Source organism: Jaculus jaculus, chromosome 8 (assembly GCF_020740685.1).
Source record: "Jaculus jaculus isolate mJacJac1 chromosome 8, mJacJac1.mat.Y.cur, whole genome shotgun sequence".
NCBI classification, from domain to species: Eukaryota; Metazoa; Chordata; class Mammalia; order Rodentia; family Dipodidae; genus Jaculus; species Jaculus jaculus.
In genome coordinates this window covers 133937428-133957178 of record NC_059109.1, presented here as the reverse complement: position 1 = coordinate 133957178, position 19751 = coordinate 133937428, and positions in this window count along the sequence as shown.

Below are 19751 nucleotides of genomic sequence, written 5' to 3'. Positions count from 1 at the left end.
AATTACTTATAGGAAATCCAAGTGGAAGTGTTTAGAAATGAGGAATCAAGATCCACACTGAGACAGACACAGAGACAGAGACAGACAAACAATACCCTTGGCGAGGTATTGACATTGGCTGAACAGAGATGGGCATACCGAGTTCACTATACTACTTTTTCAGCTTTTCTAAATCTTGAATATCTCCAAAATAAAACTAAGAAAAACAAGATCACTTCACACATGGTGTCCCACTGTAGAAGAGGTTGCCCCAACCTGTCCACATCATTTACTTCATATTTCATGGTTATGTTCTTTATAATGTCATCAACAGAAGTGTCTGAGTGTAATATTATCAGGATATATGGTCTGGAAAAAAAATGTGCCTCATAGGTTCATGTATTTGAACACTTGGTCCCCAGGTGGGTTGCTGCTTTTGGAGGTTGTGGAAACATTTGGATATGGTGCCAAGCTAGTGGACTTGGGCCATTATAAACAGGCCTCTTTGGCTTATATTTTGGACAAGCTTCTGGCCCAGCTTTCTGTTTCCTGATCCACCAAAGTGTTAACAGACTCCACATTCCAGTCACCATGGGCAGAGTTGCTCTAACCACTAGGCACTCCCTGCCATGATGGTTGGTACTCTCCCTCCCCACCGAAACTATGAGTCAAAGCAAACTTATTTCCACCCTATAAAACTGTTTCTGTCAGGTATTTCTCACCACAGTCATAAGAAAAGTATTACACAAGATCCTTAAGTTAATCACAACTGCAACTTGATAGCCTAGAATAGTAAAAATGCAGTGACTCAATACAAAATGTTATGTATTTATTTTATTTTTTTTGGGGGGGGGAGTAAGAGGTAGGTAGAGTATGAGAGAGGGAGAAAGAGAGAATGGACAAATCAGGGCTTCAAGCCACTACAAATGAACTCTAGATCTATGCACCACTTTGTGCATCTGGCTTATGTGAGTACTGGGGGATCCATTCTTAGGCTTTGTAGGCAAGTGCTTTAATCAGTAAGCCATCTCTCTAGCCCTCTTTGAGGATCTTAACCACAAGCATGCCATGCATGCCATTTAACATATTTGGTGTGTTTTGTTTCCTTATTTGATTATTTATTTTTGTGGCTGAATTTTGTTACACTGTCCAAGTTGGACTTAAACATCAAGCCCTTCTGCCTCAAGTTTCCAAGCAGGTATCATCACGGAACTGAATTGCCATGCCTGGATCAATATTTTTTGGGTGATTTTTGTCCTCATAATGCTTCCCATATTCTCAGGAAGAATATCAATGTGGAAATACAATATAGAAATTACAACAAATGCATGTAACACTAATCCTGTGGTTACAAGCAAGATATCTTATTGAATGATAATTCATTTTAAATTCCATCCCTACGTTGGATTTGTGCTGTTCATCCCATGATGGTAGCCATTGATGAATAGAAAATGAATAGTAATTACTAAATCATCTTTCTGTAAGCACAAAAAAACCAACAGCAAAGTTATTGGCAGAACCGTTGGGACACCAAGGCTCTGTTACTAGATATTTACATAGTTTACAAAAAATTTCAGAAAAAATTATCATACATAGTCACAAATATTTCTTCTCAAAGCAAGCCTTTGTGCAAAATGCATTTGTCTTTGTCTCATACATATTGAGAAAAGGCACCCAGACTGTGGGCTCCCCATGTCTCTTCAGAACGAGCTCGAGGCCGCTGGCCAACTTTGGTCCTATCGCTTTTCACTGATTTTCCAGCATGAATTTGATAATCAAGGCCAATTTCTGTTTCTTTTATTAATTTGGTTGTTTCTGGAGTTCTAAACATAAAATTTTCTTCCTCAGAAAAGGAATATTTTTTCTCAAAGAGTAAAAATAGAGGCAAATAATATCTAATGCGAGTTTTTAATTCCAGTTTACATAACACATGGTGTACATATGTTCATGCCTTTTGAGTGTTTTAATTTTTACTGGGCAAAACATGCATCTGGAACATCAAAGAGAACAATTTCAGCTGAAGAAAAGGTTTTCATAGCCTAAAAATAATGAGCTTCATGTGTGTGGCTCATTTTTAAGCTAATTGCCCTTAATTTATTCAGCTGAAATACCTTACAGCTTTCCATGATTAAAGGGCACAATGTTTGACTTGTCACTGAATTAGTTTGATATTGATATAAATGAGCTATAAAATACCTTCACGATTGCTTCCTGAATAATAAGAATGCATTTTCTTTGGTTACTTACTCAATAAAGAATGAAATATACCTGATCCTTGGGTTTTGAAGCAAATCTTTCACAGTTTAAAAAAATGAAGGAAAGAGGGAATTAATCAGTAAGGAATGCATTTCTTCAAAGAAATTAAAACTTTCACTGGTAATGAAGCTTATGTATTATATTGCAAAATGAATAATAGTAGAAGTTTCCACTTCCATCTTAGCTCTGACAGAAATAAATCTCCCATCAAAAAAAAAAAAAAAAAAGAAAAGAAAAGAAAAGAAAGTCATTTAGGCAAACAGTAAGAGTAGTATATGATCTATAGTATCACATTTACTAAAAATGTTGCTATTGGTTACAAAAGTATTCCAACCATACAACATACATATATAATATACATACATACATACATATATATATATACATATATATATATATATATGCATATATGAGTTACTGTGTGATAATTGGAGAATATTTTGAAAAATAAATTTATATGTAGTCTTTTAGGCATATTTCTAGTAAAATATCTCTGCTAATATTGTGGGCAAAATCTTGTTATTGTATTGAAATAAACTTGGCCTAAACTAGCTTCCAACCCTGATTCAGTCTGGCACCAAACATCCTAGGTACACAGTGTTTGTTCCTGCATAAATAAACTGTGGCCTCGTGTTCCTATGGTACCAAGCAACTGAGTCTCAGCCAATGGTAGTTGCTGAAGCACCAGTCAGAGGCAGGTAAGCTGATAAGACCACATAAGACAAATGCTGATTGGTCCATAAAATTGTTTCAGTCAACCACTTCCCTTTTCTGTCTCTACATATAGCCTGTACAGGTGACAAGATACGATTTCCAGGATCTTCCTTGGTTTGAAATGCTGTCTGTTGATACACCCGATCTTCCTCAGGTGGACAGTGTTCAATTTAAGTAGCCTAAGTTTTTAAAATTTTATGTATTTTATTTATCTTTCTGCAAGGAAAGAGAGAGAGAGAGAGAGAGAGAGAGAGAGAGAGAGAGAGAGAGAGAGAACAACAGGGCCTCCAGTCACTACAAACAAACTCCAGATGCATGCTCCACTTTGTGCATCTGGCTTTATGTGGATGCTGGGGAATCGAACCCAGGTCACTAGGCTTTGCAGGCAAGTGCCTTAATAACTGAGCAATCTCTCCAGCCCTATGTTTTTTTTTTATTTATTTAGCAAGTTATATTGTAACTTACTTGTCAGAGATTATAAGAGACATTATTCAAAGATTATATACATAAGTACACATACCTGTATATGTACATATACACCTGTATGTGTGTGAATAAGCTTTTCTATGTGCAACAAGAAAAACACTCATAAGAATAGCTGTAACTTCTAAATGTTGATGTTTTCCCCTAAAAACACACAATTACATATCCCCACTTCCTTTCTATCTTCAATTAAAAATATATACATTATTTATTTGTGAGTAAACAGAGACTGAGAGTCTCATGTAGCACAGGTTATTTTCAAACTCCTTATGCAGCAGAGGATGACCTTGACCTTCTGAACCTCCTACCTCCACCTCTCCTATTTTGGGATTACAGACAGGAACCACCACTCTCAGTTTATGTGGTTCTGGTGATGCAATCCAGGGCTTTGGACATGCTAGGCAAGTGCTCTTGACAACCAAGTTACATCCTCAGCCCCTACTATACATCTTTAAAAGAAGCAGGTCAGGACAGATGGCCGTAGTCCTTGCCTCAGCTCCACGATGCTGCTGTGCTCTGATTTCCCTGGGACTGCTCTGAAAAACCAGTCCTCTTGCTAAGTAAATAACTTTCTGCTGTGGCCTGCTGGTGAGAAGAGTCCCTCTCTCTCTCATAAGTAAATAAAATAAAAGAGTAGCTAGCTGCAAGTGAGAGCCTGCCCTAAGGACTTCATTGCTTTAACATTGAAATCACTATCTAAACTTTATTTTATTTATTTTTGTGTGCATGTGAATATAGTATGCATGTATATTTGTGCGTTCTTGTGGGGGAGGTGGTGCTGGAGAGATGGCTAAGTGGTTAAGCGCTTGCCTGTGAAGCCTAAAGACCCCGGTTCGAGGCTCAATTCCCCAGTAACCACGTAAGCCAGATGCACAAGGTGGCACATGTGGCTGGAGTTCATTTGCAGTGACTGAAGGCTCTAGTGTGCCTGTTCTTTCTCTCTTTCTCTCTCTTGCTCTCAAAAAACAAACAAACAAACATCATTTTGCCCAGTTCAGACAAAGCTCTTTCTTGCCCCACATAAGCCAAACCTTACAGTCCATAGTTCTTACTGCATGCAGGTCTTTCTACTCTGACATGAATGGTCCTTGTCACTGTAAGTACAACGCTGCAAGGAGTCTCTTGGGTCATGGTTCCAAATCAGTACACATTCCTTTTGAAAATCAGTTCCAAATGGGCAAAGCTACACAATCAGGTTTCTAGAAGCCACAACCCCACATCTCAATACCAATTGTGCTATTGTAGACAGCTTTGAGTTACTGGCAGGAAATATCAGACCAAGAGGATCTTCTGGGAGGAAAGAGTTTATATTGGCTTACAAACTCGAGAGGAAACTCTATGACGGCAGGGTAAAATGATTGCATGAGCAGAGGCTAAACATCACCTTGTGACCAATATCAAGTGCACAACAGCAGCAATGAGTGCCAGAAACTGGCGAGGGGAAGCCATAAGGCTGCCCCTAACAATATATCACCTCCAGGAAGCTCCAGTTCCAAAACTGCCACCAGCTGGGGTCCTAGCACTCAGAACAAACAAATTTATGGTGGAATCAAATCACAACACTGTCCTCATTATGTTGTTTATTCATCACATCATAGACTTCTCTTGGCTGCAATAGTTTCTAAGATTTTCTGTGTTGATCAACCTTGCATAGCAGTAGGTAATTTTTAAAGCTCATTGGTCAGTTGGGTTTCATGGGGTATCTTTATCATGAGCACACTTGGGATGGTTTCTGGGGAGGAATAGGTGGAGTGACCATCTTAATGCATGGTATCGAGAGTGTGTGCCATTGGCAGGGCTCACTACCCATGATCATGGCTGTAACCCCTTGGCCAAGGCCATGTTTGTCACATGTCTCCCAGGGAAAGCAATCTTTACCATGACAACTCATAGTCTGTTCTCTGAAAGGGAACATTTATATGCATTCCAGCCCTTATATTCTTCTTCTTGGGGATAAATTAATTGGACTTCATTAGAATGTAAGATTATTCCCCTATATACTTATGTTTTCAGTCATGTCTTTTTTAATTTTTTTTTTTTATTTGAGAGCGACAGACACAGAGAGAAAGACAGATAGAGGGAGAGAGAGAGAATGGGCACGCCAGGGCTTCCAGCCTCTGCAAACGAACTCCAGACGCGTGCGCCCCCTTGTGCATCTGGCTAACGTGGGACCTGGGGAACCGAGCCTCGAACTGGGGTCCTTAGGCTTCACAGGCAAGCGCTTAACCGCTAAGCCATCTCTCCAGCCCCAGTCATGTCTTTTTTAACATAGAAGAACATTAATTTCGCCTTTAGATATTGCATTATAAGCTAATATGAAATTATTGCCAAATTTGGTCATTGTGAGATTTTAAAGTATTTATTGATTGATTTATAAGAAAGAGAGAGAGATAGAAGGAAGAGAAAAGGAGAGAATGGGCATGCCAGGGCCACTTGCCACTGCAAATGAAACAAACTCCAAAGACATGCAATACTTTGTGCATCTGACTTTACATGGATTCCGAGGAATCAAACTTGGGCCAGCAGGCTTTGCAAGCAAATGCCTTTATCCACTGAGTCATGGCTCCAGCCTCACTGAGAGATATTTCATTTGGCTCCTGTGCTCTTTTATTCACCTGTCATGATGGTGTTTTATTTTAAACATTTTTAAATGAGTCTTACAATATTTTAAAGATTTTATTTTTACGTATTTATTACAGTGAGGGGTGAGAGAGAGAGAGATAAAGAGAGAGGGTGAATCAGGACTTCTAGCCACTGCAAACGAACTCCAGACACATGTGCCATCAAGTGCATCTGGCTTATGTGGGACATGGAAAATCAAACCTGGGTCCTTAGGCTTCGCAGGCATGTGCCTTAACCACTTAGCTATCTCTCCAGCCTATTGCCATCTCTCCAGCCTGTTGGTTTGTTCTTATCTTTATTTGAGTACTTCCTGACTATTGGTACTATACAGTCCTTTCCAGACTTATTTGGTGCATTTCACATGTTAGTTCTAGATTTGGCTGCCTTTTCAAGAATTCCTGAATCCCTTCAGTGGAGAATGGAGGCATGAATCAGCCTGTGAGTATAAGCTGCTCACATTGCTGTAAGCACATCACAGGTTCTGGACCTTGCCAACAGAGAGAGCAAGAGAATGCATGTGCTTATGCCAATCTGGGCATATGTGCATTTCTGTAAGGATCTCTCCACACAGTTATCTGCGTTCAGAGTAAGCTAAGGAAGACTTCATGTGAATACTCTAACCCATGAGTGTAGCAATCATACAGCCTTCTATTTGCTTGTCTGTAATTTCCCTCTCCAGCAGTAAGGATGCCAGTTCTCCCATCTGTTCTCCATTCATGCAATTGTTCCATTCCAGACCTGCGTAGTGTAAAGTGCTTCAGGACTTCCTTTCCCCATGAGAAACGTGTATGTCAACTACTGTGCTTATGCATGATTCATTTTGCCTTTACTCTTAAACACTCCACTCAGTTCCAGAGTTACTTGGGTCAGCATATTTATTTTCCTTCCCCCAATACCTTGCAGCAAGCATGTTTCATTTTAAGATTTTTAAAATGTTATTTATTTCTTTGCAAGCAGAGAAAGATAGATGATATACATATGGACAGACAGAAGAGATGAAGAGAGAGAATGGGCATCTCTAGCCACTGCAAATGAAATCTAGACACATGTGCCACCTTGTGCATCTGGCTTATGTGGGTCCTGGGGAACTGAACTAAGGCCCTTTGGCTTTGCAGGCAAGTGCCTTAACCACTATGCCATTTGTCTAGCCATGTTTCATATATTTTTAATGCAGTTAGATTTTCTCATTACAGTTGGTATTCTACCTCAGGATCCCTTGAGCTTCTAAATGCTTATTTTCAATTTGCATAGCTCGAGGTGTGTTTCTTTGTTCTATAAGAATCTATAGGTTTTTGACAGACTCATATTGTTTTAGATCTACCTTTATAGAAACATACATAAAAAAACACTTTACCTCACTCAAAGAAAATTCAACTGTGCTCCACTTATTCCATTCCTGTTCCCTCCAACGCTTGGAAATTTCTGACCTGCTTGAATTATCCATATTTTTGTCTCTTCAGAGATATCATACAAACCATATGAGTGAGGAGTTTTAATATTAAAGGCTTCATGGCTTGTGAATTGTGAAAGTGGAAATTAAGGAAACAAGGAACCAGTTGAGAAAAGGCTGCTATTGCCACATATGCGTATAACTCATCTCTGGTATAAGTGGAGACAGGAGTGTGGCTGGGTAGCTCTAGTCAGACAGCCTAAGGGTAACAGGGAAAGTTCTGTGAGACTCCATCTCCAGGAAATAAGATGGAAGAGTGATAGAGGACGACACACAATATCCTCCTTTGACTTCTGCAATATTCCCATGAAACACATTCTTTTGCACAAACACAAACACATACCACACACATACATGTTACTCATATACTAATGAATAAATACATGGGGTAAAAGTGGTTGGATAAATAGAGTTTTGTGGAAACGTGTCAGTTAACTTTCCAGGAAATATACATGAAGTACCATGCTTTAAAGGAAGGGTTACATGATTGGGGAAGGATAGAGACAAGTCAGTAGGAAAGTTGAGAAAGTCTGGAAATTGACACACATATCAAGGTTAATTGATTTTTTTTTTCAATAAGTGCAATGACAAGTAAGAGAAAATGACACTATCATTGCAACAGTTTTATTTTTTTTTTTGGAATATGTGAAAATAATTCTGAGCATTCAGCTATATCAATACCCTACACAGTAATTACCTCAAAATAGATTCTAGTCTTGAAGATACAGCTCCAAACCCAAACATTTTTAGATAAAAAGAAGAACAAAGAAACACAAAGAAAATATCTAGACCTCGAGGTTAGCATAGTTTTCTTAGATATGCCTCAGAACCATAAGCTATAAAAGAATTTTAAAAATGAATGAGTTCATAAGTATTAAAACTTTTTGCTAAAATGTCCAGCTAAATACTATGAAAAGTGAAACCACAGATTAGAAGATGAAATGTTTAAAATTCATATCTGATCAGTACTTTTATGCAGAAAGCATAAAGAACTCTCAAAATCCAATAGTAAGAAAGCAAGCATTTCAATTAAGAAATGTACCAACTACTTTGACAGATGTTTCATGAAAGAAGATAAAAGATTGCTTAAAAAGCATATGATAGGCTACTCAGCATTGTTAATAATGAGAAACATGCGCTCTGAGGTAGACAGTCTCAGGTCACTGGGATGAACCTCCAGACCAGACACAGTTATGGTGAAAGGGAGTTATTGAAGATGGAGGGAAGTTCCATAATGGTAAAAGCAGCTGGCACACTTTCACAGACCTGAGCAGAAAGAGAAACAGGCACAAGCAAGCACACTTCATTAACTCTAGGCAGAGCTGAAGCACTCTGCTTATCTTTAGACTGGAATTCCATCTCCATCCAGGTGGCTGCAGATCCAAATTACAAACTGTAATAAAATCCTCAATATATTGGGGCCATCCATTCAAACTACCATATTCTGCTCCTGGTCCCCAGTAGATTTATAACCTTCTCATTTTGTATATTTGTATATCAAATTCAAACATCCCCATAGCCTTTACCAATGTAAGATATTTCAAAAGTCCCAAGTCTCATCTGATATTTAAGATTGCCTCTTAACTGTGCATCCTGTAAAATGAAACAAGTTATATACTTTTAATATATAAAGGCATAGAGTAAACATTTCCAACTGCTATAAGGCGTAGCAACAAGAGACTGGAACAATGCAAACTTATTAACCATCAAGAAAGCATCAAACCTTTGCACTTCAAGTCCGATATAACCAGTGACCAGTGTGGAATCTCTGGGTTTCCAATTCCATCCGTGCAGCTGGTCTGAGTAGCCAGGGAAAATCTCAAGCCCTAGTCAACAGCCTCCATGGTAGCCCTTGTACTGTCCTAGTAGATCCAAAACACTTTTGGGTCTCCATGCAAACCATGGCCCGTCTTCCAATGACTTTGTCAGCCTTAAGGTCATCACCCCTTGCCTCTATGTCATATCTCAGCAGTGGCTCCGGGGACCATGTATACTTCATGATCACTCTACACATTTTTCATGTTCCCTAAACCAATACCAGGTATGCAGGACATAGCAATACTCTTAATTCAGGGACAAAATAAATCATCTTTTTTAAAATATTAAACCTCTCAGTCCCATATCTTTAGCCAAGCACATTAGTCAATTTAAAATTTAACTTTGATCAAACTCTCTGGGCCTGGGGAGCATAGCACAGTCAGCTCTTATGCCAGTTGCCCAGTTCCAACAAGGTCCTCTGAAGTCTTTGCTCATTCCTAGAAAGTTCATAAGCCAAGTCTCCAATTTTTTCTGCACATGGCATTTTCAAACTTTCATCAGAATAGCCCATAATACTTGGCCTATCACTCCAGAAAGGGTTTTTAGTTGTAAGTACCAAGTCCATGCCTATTCCTCCAAAACAAAGGTTCCAAACAATCCCAAAATCCACATGGTCAGATTCATTCCAGCCACACCCTACTTTTTGGTACCAATTCTATAGTAGACAGCCTCAGGTCACCAAGATGAACTTTTAGACCAGGAACAATTATGAAGGGAGGGATTTATTGAAAATAGAGGGGGAGGTTCCATAAGAGCAGAAGAAGCTGGCCCACTTTAACAGGCCTGAGCAGAAAGAGAAACCAATTCTATCACCAACACAAGCACATAAACTTCATGAGCTCCAGGGAGAGCTCAAGCACTCTGCATATCTTTAGACTGGAATGTCAGATCCACCCTCACATCTTAGGGCTGGACCCTAGGATCAACCCACAGTGATACCTTCTCTAGCTTGGTGGCTGAGGATCTAAATTACATACTGTAATAAAATCCTAAATCTATTAGGGGGAAGGGACATCCATTCAAACTACCACACACACCCTAAACCCAGGAGATACTCAGCCCCTGATGCAATGGGAGGAAAGAAAAACAGTGAAAGCCAACAAGTTCCTTGCTGGATGCTGGCAAGATAACACACGGTGAGAGCACTCACTCATGCCTTGTGGGAGCAACAGAGGGTACAGCAATGTCCACTTAAGGAAAAAAAAACAAACGTCAGTTTCCTATCGTGTTAAACATATGTGTATCTTTTGAGCTAGCAATCCCTTCTCGAGGTATTTATCAAAGCAAAAATAAAATTTATATTCATACCGACCTGTTGAGAAGCAGTGATAGCTGTGGCAGATCCCCATTTTGTAGTGGATTGGCGGTGTCATTCAGCTGGAGAACATGCAGAGGACCGACGCTCTGCCAGGAAGCAAGGGGAGCAGCTCCTTACCTGCCTCGCAGCATGGATGCACGTCAAATGCGTTGGTGCCAGGTGAAAGTACTGCGCTCCAAGGCTGCCTGGTGTCTGTTTAAGTGGCATGCCTGCACGGAAAAGATACGTATGAATAGAAAACTGATTAGGGCTTACCGAGGGTTCATGACTGAGATAGATGTTAGGACAAAAGAGAAAGACAGGGGTGTTTGGAGGGAATCGGGATTTTCTGGGTCATGACAATGGTGGTGGACTTGCAATTTTGTGCATTGGTCTAAATGTGGAAAACAGCAGACCACAAAAGTATATCTTTGTACGTAGGTTTTAAATATAAAAGAGTAAAGAAGTGTCCTTCAGGCACAGTTGTAGGCCGGCAGGACACCACATGGCTGTAGTTAATTGCCTTAGGTTCTAAGAACTTGTAAACTTTCCAATCCTCACCTTGAGGGTCCAGTAGGAGATGAGGTGAGTCTGTGGACAAAGAGCCAATACCTAAGCTGCTAGTCCTAAAAAGCTCCCAGCCCAAATATTTTGTAAATCAACCCAAACCCACACTGGCTATAAATTCCATACTGTGGCTGAGTGAACAATGGTGTCTCAGAAAGTATTTTCCAGACTTCTAGGGGGTTGAGGAAATGGCTTTGTTGGTGACGGTGCTTTAGTACACAGGAGGGCCTGAGCCCAATCTCCAGCACCCATGTGATGGCCATGGCAGAGCATGCGGGTCACCCCGCATAGCTGTGGCCAGTGAAAAGAGGATTACTGGGGTTCACTGGTTAGCCAGCCTAACCAACACAACAGTAGTTAAAGCTTCAGTGACAGACAGACCTCGGAGAAGTAAGGTATACAAGTGATAAAGGAGGATGCCTGATTTCTTCCTCCAGCCTCTGCATGTGTTTGGGGTACATACATCTATAAACACATATGAATACAATACACACACACCATTTACTAAAAGTCACTAAAAAATAAATATGCCTTTTGTCTCATCTTTTGCATTATTTTTAATTTTTTTATTGACAACTTCCATGATTGTAAACAATACCCCATGGTAATTCCCTCCCTCCCCCCACTTTCCCCTTTGAAACTCCACCCTCCATCATATCCCCTCCCCCTCTCTTTTATTTTGATGTCATGATAATTTCTTCCTACTATGATGGTCTTGTGTAGGTAGTGTCGGTCACTGTGAGGTCATGGATATCCAGGCTACATATTAATGCTACTCTCACTTTTGGTTAGAGAACCTTCCCTTTTCAGATGGCAGTGACCTTGGGATGACTCAGAAGGTATCACAGTGCCGAGAAGAAGTGACAGAGGAGTGCTCAATACTGAAGTATCTCTATCACACCTTCCAAGGCTCAGAGTCCATTGTGGAAGAGGTGGCAGAAAGAATGTAGGAGCCAAAGGAAGGGTAGGACTTACAAATGTGGTCTGCCAGACACAAAATGGTCTTTTGCATTATCGTTGGTGGGGTTTTGTCAAAGGAGGCCCTGTCATCAGCATGCACATTTCCTGAGACTGGGGGACCTGTGCGACAAGCATCAGGAGGGTAGGTGCTAACCTTCCAGTATTCCTGCTCCTCAGACAGTGATGGGTGGCAATTGAGGTTCAGTATTCGCTGTAGTCCAGACCCTCCCTGCCATCCTCCTTGGCGCTGCTAAGCCTAGAAATTCCACTAGAGACCTAGGGAGTCTTGCTCTTTAATAATTAGCTCCATGAGCAGCTTTAAGATACAGACTTGCCTAAGGTCTTGTTCTACCCAGCAAACTCAAATAAACAATAAGCCCTGATTTTAAACATCTCAGCACTAGCTTCATGTCCTCATGTTCAGGACTCCTATAGTAGATTCTGAGGTCCTTGCCTATCCTGGTTCCACAGCTGCATGGCTCATTTCCCCATGCTTGGAGGAAAGAGCCCCCGGTTCTCGTCCCTAAAGCGGAGTCAGCACGTTATAGACAACACGCACACATCCGGTACAAAATCATGTTCTGCTTTCGCCATGGCTGTGAAGTGCAGGGGCTGGATGAAAGCCAGAACGGAAACAAAGCAGAAGTGCCCTTTTGAAGTGAGAGCAGAAGTGCCCAGGAGCACAGCGAGACTTCCAGCCTCTCCCAAGTGTGTCCACCCGCACAGGTGATGCCCTCCCCAGGCTTCCCCAGCTGAGACCAGCCCTAAGTGAACCATGCCCACTTGTGCTGTGTGTAGTTCTTCTTCTATCAGCACCGAGATCCGTTTCAACAGATGAGAGTCAGGATGACATTGTCCAAGAGATGGGTTAAGAGGGACTCACAGCCCTTTGATGCAGCTTCTTACCCAATAAAATTAGAGAAAAAAACAAAGTGACTTGTAGTTGAGCGCAAACAAGTACTACATTAACATTTTCTCAAAAGAATAGGAAAAATGCTGGGAAAGAAAACCAGCAAACAGCAAAACCGTGATCTTTAGTCTTGCCTCTATAACTAACTAGTGTCCTGAGCTCGATGGGCGACTTAATTCTAGCACCTTCCATTACCACATCATAATGAGTGTCTTGCTTTGTTGAGAACAAATTTCAGAAAGAATCTAAAGGTAAAGACAAAATAAGCATTTCAATTCAGGCAGACAAAGCTGTTTTTATATGGCACTATGATTTCAGGAGCTCTTTAATCTATGTTTTAATCTGTGCCTATGTATCTGTCTATAAGTGTAGCACATCTCTAATGAACTATATCTGTGCTATGGCTACACAAGCTGTGACTTCAGAGATACCACCTTTCAACCTAGCCTCCACCTATTATGTAAGTCATCTCTCTATCATCTATCTATCTATCTATCTATCTATCTATCTATCATCTCTATTTTTCCTTTATCATCTCTCTCTCTATCTACCCATCTGTCTGCCTATCACCTATCAATATCTGTCCACCCATAATCTCTCATAGCTATCAAGTTCCTATCTATCTAGCTTTCTCTTTGTTTCTCTCTTTCTTTTCTTCTTTCTCTCATTTATCTTATAAAGTTAGTAACATCTATCTGTTTACCTACCTAAAATCTATAATACTTAATAACTTCCTTTCTGTACTCAGAAATGCTAGAGGGATTTTCCTCAGAAATATAGTCCCACATGAAATACGGGCCATAGGATTTGCATGAAAGACACCAGCTATAGGCATGTAGGCTTAGAGACTCCATAAATAGCTCCCTTTCAGAGTACAAGGGTACCTGAATTATAAGAGGAATCAGAAATTGAGAGATATAAGTCATGGAAGTAGACAGATGCTGATTTTCAAGCCAACTGCTTCCCACATGAGCCACTAAGTGAGATATTCTCCAAGATCTGCCAGCATAAGGGCGAGATTTATTTATTGATGGTAGGTAACTCATTCCAACAGTCACGTTGAAGGAATGAGATAATGATTATGGTTGTCAGCACCAGATTACTTAAGGATCAGGAACTTTTAAAAATATTTCATATGCATCATTTCACTTAATTGTTACAATTACTGAAATTTTGCCTTACACAGCTGAAAAAGGAAACTGAGTCTAGAAAGGGTAAACAAAGGTGTCAAAGTGGCAGAGGTAGGAAGTAATCGATTTCAGGTTTAAACATAGATTCAATTAATGTGAAAGTCTAAGTTTTTCACCATTTTTAATAATTTGCCTATCCTCCAGTGTTAGCATCATATGTAATTATTTATTATTGTGGTTAACTTCTCATTGCTGGGACCAAGTGCCCAACCAAAAATAGCTGAGAGGGGAAAGGTTTTTATTTTGTCTTACAGTCTCAAGAATGATGCTCCACGATGGCAGGAGAAGCATGAATTCAGCTGTGGCTGGATGTCACCTCTGCCGCAGCAGGCAGAAAACAGCACAAGGAGAGTGAGCTGGACCCTAGCAAGGAGGAGCTGGCTGTGACACTCACATGCCCACTCCCAAAGACTCACCTCCTCCAGCAAGGCTCCACATCCCAAATTGCCATCAGTTGGGAACCTCACATTTATGGGGCATGGCTGATCCAAAGCCCCAGATACATGTTTCATTCTACTTCGGACTTTTCTTTAGCAATGACTGCCAATTTCCTTTGTTCTGTATGTAATTTTCCAAGAATAAATCAAAAGAACACTTCTGGTCTTTCTTGATGCCAGAAAGAACTATATCACACTGTCTGATACAGCAACTTTGTCCCTGTCTTTCAGAACAATTTGCACATAGGTATCACTAGTACTCAGGACCCCTGTAAGGATTAAAAGGGAGTTAAGGTCTCATGCAATCAGATAATTGATTTTTATTAATGCCTGTTTTCACTGTGTACTGTGTGCCTCGTTGTCTCATTCATTTTGCATCAAGAATCTGAATCTTAAATATCATCACACTCATTTAACTGCATGTCTCTGGGGACATGGCTAAAATTCCATCTAATCTCTTCCCTCAATCACATAGTGGTCATTCTGCCATCTTAACTTCAGACCAATACTCCCTTCATAGGCTTTCTAACATTATTATCCATACCTCATACTAGTTGAGAATGTCCAAATCCTGGTTACCTTGTCATGACTTACTCTCAGCTCAACCACAGCCTCTCATTAGCAGCAGGACCTTAGGCAAATTATTAAAGTTTTCTCAAGTCTCCCTTTCTGTAAAATGGAGTAACAATAAAGTCAGCTTCCCAGTGGCCAGATATTCAATGAGATAGTGTACAGAAAATGCTTAAATCTAAACCAAGCATGGTGGCATGTGCCTTTAATTCCAGCACTCTGGAGGCAGAGATAGGAGGATCGCTGTGAGTTTGAGGTCACCCTGAGACTACAGAGTGAATTCCAGGTCAGCTTGGGCTACAGCGAGACCCTACTTAAAAAAAAAACAAAAACAAAAACAAAAACAAAAACAAAAACAAAAAAAAAAACAGAGAAAGAAAGAAAGAGGAAATTCTTAAATCTGCCTAGGCTATATGAGCACTAGACCCTCAGGAAAAGTTAGGCTTCACTGTATCAATTGCATTTAAAATCTATAATTATACCTAGAGCAGAGTATGTTCACTGTCTCCTACACACAATATCGGACTAAATTTGATGGTTGACAAGAACAACAGTAAGCTACTTGGCTCATTTCCTTTCACAGCATTATTAAATATATGACTCAGATTTGTGACATAGACAGGTGTGTGGTTAATTAGATTTGAAACAAGGCAATATTTTCTTCTTTAATGGGGAGTTTGAATAAAGATAGAAGAAATCATAACAAATATTTACAAGTTAATTATTCTGTATTTGACAATTAAGTTTTGCAAAACACTTTACAAAAACCAGAAGGTAAAAATAAAGCAAGGGTCTGGGGAGATAGCTCAGCAGTTAAAGACATTTGTTTGCAAAGTCCATTAGCCTGAGGGTCAATTCCCCAGTACACATGTAGATCAGGTAGGTGTTCTTTTGCAGTTGTATGACACCCCCTCAAAACACAAATAAAATAAAATAAATGCAAGTAGAGAAAAATGATTAAAAATGTAAAGAATAGCTAGAAAGACATCTTCGGAGAATGTATGCCCTCTCTCCCTTTCTTTCTCCCTGTTGTAAAAGAAACTTAGCATCTCTCATTTCTTAAGGGCAGTAGGGCACTTATGATATAGAGTAAGAAACTAAGACCTTAACAGGTCATGGGAATTTTAAGATGTGTGAGTTTGGGAAGTGAAGAGTTCCTGACCTTTATATAAATCAGTGGCTGACTGCTCCTTTGAATCACCTGCTGCCCAGAAGCTATTCATTGTATTTGTTCTCCCACTTTTATTTTGTCCTGGCATAACTCAGCTGGTATGACAGGTCTTCCCTGAGTTTTATACCATAGCATTCACTGTAGTCATTCCCTGCTGCAGATGGGGTAAATTGGGTTTACAGTAGTAACAAGCCCCTCCATCATCCCAATGGTCTATCCCAGGAGAAAGGGAAGTTCCCAAACAACTCAACTCAAGATATTCCACAATTATTCTTAAAGGATGTAGCACTTATCTTCTTGTTGCCAGGAGGAAACAGTTGAGGAAAAGCACCTTACAGAATGCAAAGAATGTGTTTCTGGGTTATGGTTTTGAGGGGAATCCTTGTCATAGTGGGGAGACCATGACAAGGGCAGAGAGCTGGGTCACATCGCCATGTATCAGCAGGGAGGAGTGAGAGAGATCCCTAGAATAAGATGGGGCTGCACTATAAAATCCCAAGGTCCACCCACAGTGACACATCACCTCCACCAAGGGTCCCCCTCCCAAAGGCTTCATCAGCTGGGGATCCAGTGTGAGGCTTAATCACAAGCACATAAGGCTCCACAGTTAAACTACCCTATAGGGAAAAATTGAACAAATCACACATGGCCTTATTCTGGTCCTCTTACAAAAAACACACCTCACCTTATTTTTGTTCAATGGACATAAATGTCAGCCATAATGTTCTTCCCAGGAAAGGAGACAGGTGATTAGTTCTTTCGGGGTTGCCGGAAAGAAAGGAGAAATGGACATACTCGTGAGGGTGACACCTGCTCTCTTTGCTCTTGTCGTATTGGACTTCTTCCCATTCTTGAAATACTCCAAGTTTATTTCTATCTTGGGATCTTCATGCCAGATCTTCCCTAGTAGAAATAACGTAGAGCCTTCCATGCACAGAGGACACCCGGCGTAAGGCTCCAGTGGGGGAAGGATGCTCACATTTAGATTTTACCAAGGCAGCTTCTGTTTATCACCCTTGGTGACTGCTACCTTCCCAGAGAAATTCTCTCTTTACAACTTTGCTATGTCACCCTTTATATATTGCTTTGAGTTTGGTGAATATTTTTATTTTATGTTTTTAAATTTTATTTATGGCGTTTGCAAATACAATTTGTTTATGTTGATTTCCATCCCTTCTCCTATCCCTCTGTCACAACCCCCCACTCTGTTCCCATTGTATTCTTTAACTTGAAATGGGATATTTACCACGAACCAATGCTTTCTTATTGTCTAAGCTTTAGAGGCTATCCTCTCTTATTTCCTGGGACCAAATCTATGAAATCAAAGATATGCCTTAATTTTCTTTAACAGTGGTAACTCAAGCACCAGCCATGCTGCTGCATGCAATATATGCTCAATAAATATTTATTGAGGTAAATGAGAAAGCCTGGAGAAACTCAGGTGAATGTCCCTGAACTGTTTCATGCAGGATAACATTCAGAGCCCGTTTGAATGTCCATGGAATGTGGGGAGAGTGCCATTTCACATCAAGGGCAACCTAGTGAATTGAAGTGCTTACTGCTCTATAAACATTCTTTTATGGTGTTACCATCATAACAACATGAGGTCAGAAGTATGATTATGAATTCAGAGAAACAGATACTCAGAGATATTTAGTTATTTGTCCCAGTGAGTGATTCAAATTTCATATTAAGTTTTAAACTAAAATGATCAATTATTATTCAAAAGGCAACTCATTTAGCTTCTGGATATCTCTAGCTGTCATGACACATCTTCCTTTGAGTCACTTGATGCCTCCCTGTGATTTGTCTATCACTTATTTTTTCTATAGATTATAGTCACTCCTAATAGTTATTCTTCTTTTATCTAAAACTGCTGAAATATTGAAGTAAACCTTCTATATTGTGACAATATTTCCAGACTGTTCTCTTATAAGGTGAGAGACTTAGTTATATTCATTTCAAAATGTGGTACCAGGTTGTGAAAGGATTTGCTCTGTGTGGTTTGATCAGACAGTTTTGTGATGGCTCTTAAGTATTACTGGCCAGCATACCAGGTTCATCCATGTAGCCTGTTTGAGTCAGCTCATTTAGCAAATGGATCTTTCTAACAAGTTCTATTACATTTCATATAAAATCATATAAAGCTCACTGAAAACGATCGGTTCTTCCATTCTATACTATTATGATTATTTTACTTAAATGATCCTGTGCATATATGCCTATTAGATGAAAAGTAGGAAAAGACCAAAAGAAAGCAGAGCTTCTCCTATTTTGACTCTTAGGGAAGACTAGACCTCCATATATGACCCAGGATGATTTTTGGGAAGGAAGGCATCTATCCAAGTGGATGCCCTGAATCTACATTCTGAACTTACATCGTGTGAGATGGAGGTTGCTGTCAGGAAATCTCTGTTACGCTTCCACGTGTGAATAAGTATACCTTCATTTCCAAATATGAAAACTCAACAAAAAATTCCACATAGCAAACAGATTTTATCCAATGTAGCAATTTGCAAACAGTGAAATACTAATTTCAATGACATTCAAAAGGATGGTGTGTTGTTTAAACAAGTCAAGATGCTAAGGGGAAAAAGGACTAACAATAGGAAAGTTTGGAAATTAAAAAAAAAACTGGTTACTTGAATTAAAAACTGAACAAAGGCAATGAAACATTCTTACATAGTTTATAGCTTGAAAACATTATCATAGGTTGTTTTGATCTTATATTTATTATTAACAACATATTTTGTATGGATACATCATGTATTGACACCCTATTTTCCCTTGTCCCTGCCCCCATTCCTCTGGGGAACATCCTCAGTGGGTTTGCAGGTATTCCCTATGGGGTTGTGGGTTATGTGTTGTGGAAGCAGAAGTCAGTTAATTTGGGGGAGAGGGAATGTCTTAGGGAATGATGTCTCAACCTGTGGCTCTTACAATATTTTCTCTTCCTCTTCGGCATAATTCCCTGAGCCACAAGACCAGACTCCTATGGTGACAAAGATTATGTTCTCCAATGTCAAGCTCTTACTAGTCTTTGGCTAAAAGGATGGTTGCATATATCAGATTCTCTCTAAATTAATAATGCTTATCCCATTTAAGCTATGCTGACTTCACTCTCTATTGGAGAATCTGTTCTTCTCAGAAGGTTGTTTAACTCTAGAGAGGAACATGTGATGAAATGAAGGATAGGTGCAGGAGATCCAACATCTCTGGGATTTCCAAGTGGTGGACAACTACTAGAAGAGGCTTGTGGTTACCCAAGTCTGACCTTTAACAGCAATGTCTGAAAGGAGTTGCAGATGAATATGGACGATGTGCCAA